Here is a 5913-nt window from a genome sequence, read left to right on the forward strand (position 1 = left end):
AGCCGTGCTTGCGGGCAATAAATTTATGCATAGTGGGCAACACCCCTCCAACCCCCACCTGAAAAAGGTCACCCCCACCTACATAGGGTTACCCCCACCTGAAATCTCATATCAGCCCAACCCCCACCTTTTTCAGCAACCCCCACCTAAATTTGTAAAATCTTCGAACCCCCACCTGAAAATTCAGTTTATCCTTTTTTCCTTTAGGAAACATATGTCATAGGTAATGGATATAAAGAGATGTGCTTTGTTTGAACACTCACTCATTAAAATTAGTGGCGCAATCGAATCACACCTTCGAATTTGGAGGTCTTGTTCCTTTTAGGAACACTAAAGATCCCAGTTAAAAGTCTTGAGGACTACAAACTGGAAAGGAAAAGACTGGAGAAAAAATGAACTCTTTTTAACCTTCAGAACTTATGACAGTCATTTGTTTATATTTTTATCTAGTATAGTATGTGGAAAGTTGAAAACGACAAAAAAGTACAAAATCAAACGAAGTTAAATACAGAAAACTTGATAACCCCCACCTGAAAAATGTTACCCCCACCTACATAGGGTTACCACCACCTGAAATTTCTCATCAACCCAACCCCCACCTATTTTTAAAAATCTGAAAATCCTCAACCCCCCCCCCCAGAATCCAGGGGGGGGTGCCCACTATGTTATGTTTACTTATCTTGTATATTTTAGTGGTATTTATCCAATGAAAAGGATGTTGACAAAATATGCACGGCGCTGACAAAATATGCACGACATTGATTATAACATCATTAAATATGTCAATGTTGATTCAACGCCCGTTAAAGAAAATAATTCGTAGATAGTTCTTTTTATCTTGGAATTTAGAAATACGAACAAAAAAAGAATCAAATTTAATATTTGTTTCCTATCTAAATTATATTAGCGTTAGAATAGGGTAAATTTTCACAAAAAATATTTTGCGATGGCGGTACGCCCAATATTGCGCCCACAGGAAAGTTCCAATTTTAATTATCGGGGAATCAGGGAAACCGGTTCACCACGTGGACAACCCTGGACACTGCCGTACATTGCACGGTGGAGTCCGGTGGGTGTACGGTGGGTGGAGCCTAACCTATTTTTACCACCGTACATGTCCCACTGTACACGAAAAATACTGCCGTACATTGTACGGTGGGAAGTCGATCAGGTTTCTGAATTCCCACTGTACAAGACATGTCAGGCCGCCTTCTTGTATACACCTTAGGAGGAATAAGGGCAGACTAGGTGCGTGTTTTCTCTGATTCCCTCAATCGCCAAACGATAAAAAACTAAAAGAAAAACTCCTCGAAACAAAAGCCGAGCGAATGGAAAGTATTTCATCAACTTCGTTCCCAGCGTAACTATCGTAAACTACCGTGTACAGTCAGGCAAATCGAAAGTAGCGCGAAAACCCTGTGCAAATACACTGGGTTTTTGGAACTCTGTGCATTTGCACGGGGTAGAAAATTAGAAAATTTAAAATTTTGCAATGGTTATACAATCAACTAACACCATTCTTTTTATTTAGAATCAATATCAAGAAGATGAATCAAATTCAATAAGATATACCAGGTAATCCTTCTTTATTGTCTTTGTATTTTGATTTGTAAAACAAGAATCGTTCCTTCTTATGCTGGCATGAGGCAGTAGCGAAGGAGTTTATCCGCGCGGCCATACTTTCAATTTTCGAATGCGGAACATACGAGGCCGACCCTAAAAAATTTTTTGTTTCTGGTCCACCGGGTGACGAAAAAAAAAGTCATGCGGGCGGCCGGAAAAATTTTTTTTTTGGTCCTTTCTAATTAAAAAAATTAGGAAGAAAAAAATTCATCTCTCTGGCTGTTAGTGTTAAAGGAAGTATATTGCCACACATTCTGTCCCCTTTTTTTCTCCTTCACTGAAAGAAATGTGTTGTTATTAATTACAAAAAGCTGATTGAGTGTTGAATGAGTTTATTACTTGTGTTTACTTTGTGATCTTTTTTTCTAAGAATCAACAAACCTTTCATTCTACTAAATTCATTTAAAGGGACATAACAGTAGTAAAATGTAAACATTGCACGAACCACGTGTCATTAAAGAGAACAATTAAAATCACGTGTCCAAAACAAACTTGTAAAACAATTAAAACAATCAAAATTAGCCTTATTTGGTTAGATTTTTTATTTTGACATGTGACATTTGTTTTGATTTTGTATCCCGCTGCATGCGGTTTGTTTACAAAATTTTGTCAGTACTGTTATGTCCCTTTAATATGCATAACATTATTTATTTGATCTTTAACGTTCCGAAAGCCTCCTAGACAAACAAATATTTTCTTCACTCATTTAAATATGCATTTAAGTTAACACTATTTATTTGATCTTTAACGTTCAGAAAGCATGCTAAACAAACAAACCTTTTTGAAGAGTGCAAGTGTTATAAAGTAACGATGTAACAGCCCCAGCTGGCACACAACATTGTTTCAACGTCCATCTAACATTCATAACGTCTTTTTAACGTTTTATACAGCGAAACAACGTTGTGTGCCAGCTGGGAGTTTAAATGAGTAAAGGTTTTTAAGAAGAAAGTTTCCTCTGTTATCTATTTGTTCTTATGAAAAAAAATGCGGCCGGGTGACGACGAAAAACATTTTCACCCGGCTGGTGAACCGGAAACTTTTTTTTTTTAGGGTCGGCCCGAGACTTAGAATACGGCCATTGTGAGATAACGGTGTTTCAGAATCCCGATCCCGCCACTCCATACTTATTTTTAGTTCTCCAGTGGTCAAGATACAACAATTCTTCTCTCGCCGTTTCTTCTTTTTCTTTTTTATTTCAGTTTTCATTTTTTATGGGAACACAATTGCGATCATATCCAGGTGAGACGTGTATTTTCCACATTTTCCAACGTTGTAATATCATAATGATACACATTCATTGGCGAGGGCGAGAATATGATGGAGACCTTCTGGAGAATACCCTTGTGTCAGAGATCCGGTGGAGCCCCCCGCCCCACTAGAAAACTTAGCCAAAAATCATCTGGACACTACGATTAGATAGAAATTTTCATCCACACTGAAGGAAAAAGCTCCACCGGGGCAGCACTGAGACAGTGGTGTATGTGCGTGAGAGAATGAAATTGACGCCCATAACTAAAAGAAAGACCAACAAAGTTACAGTCTATATTTGAGCTTGAACTTTCAAAGTATTGAAATAATCGGATCAGTCGTTTTTGTTAGCAGTGAAGCTAAGTCTAATGTTTGGGAAGAAAATATGGATATGATTCTGATGCAGGGGTGTATTTTTAAGAGTTTAGGTATCACTGAATAGTATTCTATATCGACAGTTACATCAAAATGCCTCGAAAATGTCAATATGAAAATTGCGTAATTAGAGAACGTATGTCGCGCTCATTATAAAAAGGCCGAGACAAACTTTCAATAATTGGATTGTAACATCGAGTTAAGTCTCTTTTGTTAAGTCACCAGGGGGTAAATAATACAGACCTTGATACATTTATCGTTCGTTTCAACTTGACAATTCGTTTAAAACTCAGCCTCCTAAATATTTGGGGTAGGTAAAATATGTACAAAGAAATTCATACTTTTCCAACCCGGCAAATCTTTAAAAAAGAAGCAAACAATAAAATATAATTACCCTTTCCAAATAAACCTCTTCGGTGACGAGCGTAGTCTACTCTGACGTAATTGTAAAATTTATGTGATCGGAGTTTGACACAGTAATGTAATGTTGTTTGGGGAATTATGAAGTTCTCTGGAATTTCGATTGCATTTATTCAGGTTGATTTTTTATGACTTCTAATGGTAATTTTTCTAACGAGTTTGATTACTCTGTTCTCACACTAATGTCTTTTTTTTTTCGCGTCCTTTTCCGTGATTACTTTTATTTATCTTTTTGAAGACAGGTAAGAAGGCATATTGTTGAAACTGATCGACCTAACGCGAATACGAAAATCACATTTTAACGATCCTCAAGGCTGTTCTCATCATAAAGATGGTAAGGACGGGTTATGTATGCAATTTTTTCGAGTAGCGAAATCGATTTCTAAACACGTGCGTCTGTTTAGAAATACTCAAATTTACCAAAAATATTTTGCTTGATTAAAAAAGATTGAATGGGTGGAATCTTTTTTCAATGGACACAATTCTTTATTAAAGAATGAAGAAGAATCTCGTAAAGAAAAAATGAAAGCCCCAATCATCTTCATTTTCCCCCGTTTTCACTTTAAAGTTGAAATTGACGTATTTACCTTACGGGTTCTAGATCATTTGCACAGGGTCGGGGAAACCCGTTGCAAATGATGCACACCCCGTGCAAATGCAAGTATTTGCCTGACTGGTGTACGGTGGGATTCTGTACGGTGGTGTTGTATGGTGTTTTCGATCTAACCTAAAATACCACCATACACCCACTGGACGCCCACCGGACTCCACCGCGCAATGTACGACGGTGTCCAGGGTCGTCCATGTGGATAACGAACGTACGGAATGAAACCTGACAGAAGGTTTTCAACCAGATTTATTTAGATCAAGCTATAAGAGGTTCATTACTTGTGGATTTTAAAACCTACATAAGCAAAAGCGAAAGTTGTTGGGAAAGAAAGAGCAAACGCAAGACAGAAGGAGGTTTGGTTGTGTTGATCAGGTATGTTTTTATTCTATCCGAGCTAATGTTAAAAAAGAACAAAGAGTTCCTGACTGCATTTGAGGGCTATGCATGTTAGCCTACACTGATGCAAGTTACCCGACTTCACGGTATAAACAGTCCCATGCAGTTCAGTCAGGACCTCTTTGGTCTTTTTTAACATTAGTTCGGATAGAATAAAAACATACCTGATCAACACAACCAAACCTTCTGTCCTGCGTTTACTCTTTCCTTCCCAACAACTTTCGTTTTTGCTTATTATGTAGGTTTTAAAATCCACAAGTAATGAACCTCTTATAGCTTTATCTGAATAAATCTGGTTGAAACCTTCTGTCAGGTTTCATTCCGTAGGTTTTTTATCCACGTGGTGAACCGGTTTCCCCGATTTCCCGATAATTAAAAATTGGAACTTTCCTGTGGGCGCGACTGGGCGTACCGCCATCGCGAAATATTTTTCGTGAAAATTTACCTTATTCTAACGCTAATATAATCTAGATAGGAAACAAATATTAAATTTGATCTTTTTTTGTTCATATTTCTAAATTTCAAGATAAAAGGTACTTTCTACGAATTATTTTCTTTAACGGGCGTTGAATCGACATTGACATATTTAATGATGTCATAATCAATGCCGTGCATATTTTATCAACATCCATTCCATTGGATAAATACCACTAAAATATACAAGATAAGTAAACATAAATTTATCGCCAGCGAGCACGGCTTAGCTAAGCGCACCTCTTGTAGAGAATGAGTGTTGTGAGGTTGTTCAATGATTTGATATAAGTTTCTTCTGTTAAAAAACCATTTCAAAATGTGGCGTGAGCTACCCTCACAACCTTCTCTGATTAAATGAAAATTTCCACAGCTTTTATAGCATATCAACATGTCAAAATATCTAACAATGTCATTAGGGAATACAATCATACAAAAGAAATAAGAGGGATTTCTAGATAAGCTAGAAATCCCTAATGACTAGATAAATTACAAACAAATTCTTGTAAATCATTTGGGAATTAATACGTGTATCAAATAAACTATTCATTTTAAATGAAACAAATTCGCATGTCATTTGGGAAAATGACGTCAGTTCAGCAGCATTAAACAAAAGAAAAGCTCCTTTGGTGGAGCGGGTCGAAGTCCAGTAATAACACAAGATGTTTTACAATTCCCCTCCCCGTTTGGGAAGTTCCCGGTTCTCGAAGCGGTCGGAGGTATGTACCCATTCGTCTTTACATACGCCATTCGAATTCGATTGTCTCGTC

Source organism: Clytia hemisphaerica, unplaced genomic scaffold (assembly GCF_902728285.1).
Source record: "Clytia hemisphaerica strain Z4C2 unplaced genomic scaffold, Clytia hemisphaerica genome assembly, whole genome shotgun sequence".
NCBI lineage: Eukaryota > Metazoa > Cnidaria > Hydrozoa > Leptothecata > Clytiidae > Clytia > Clytia hemisphaerica.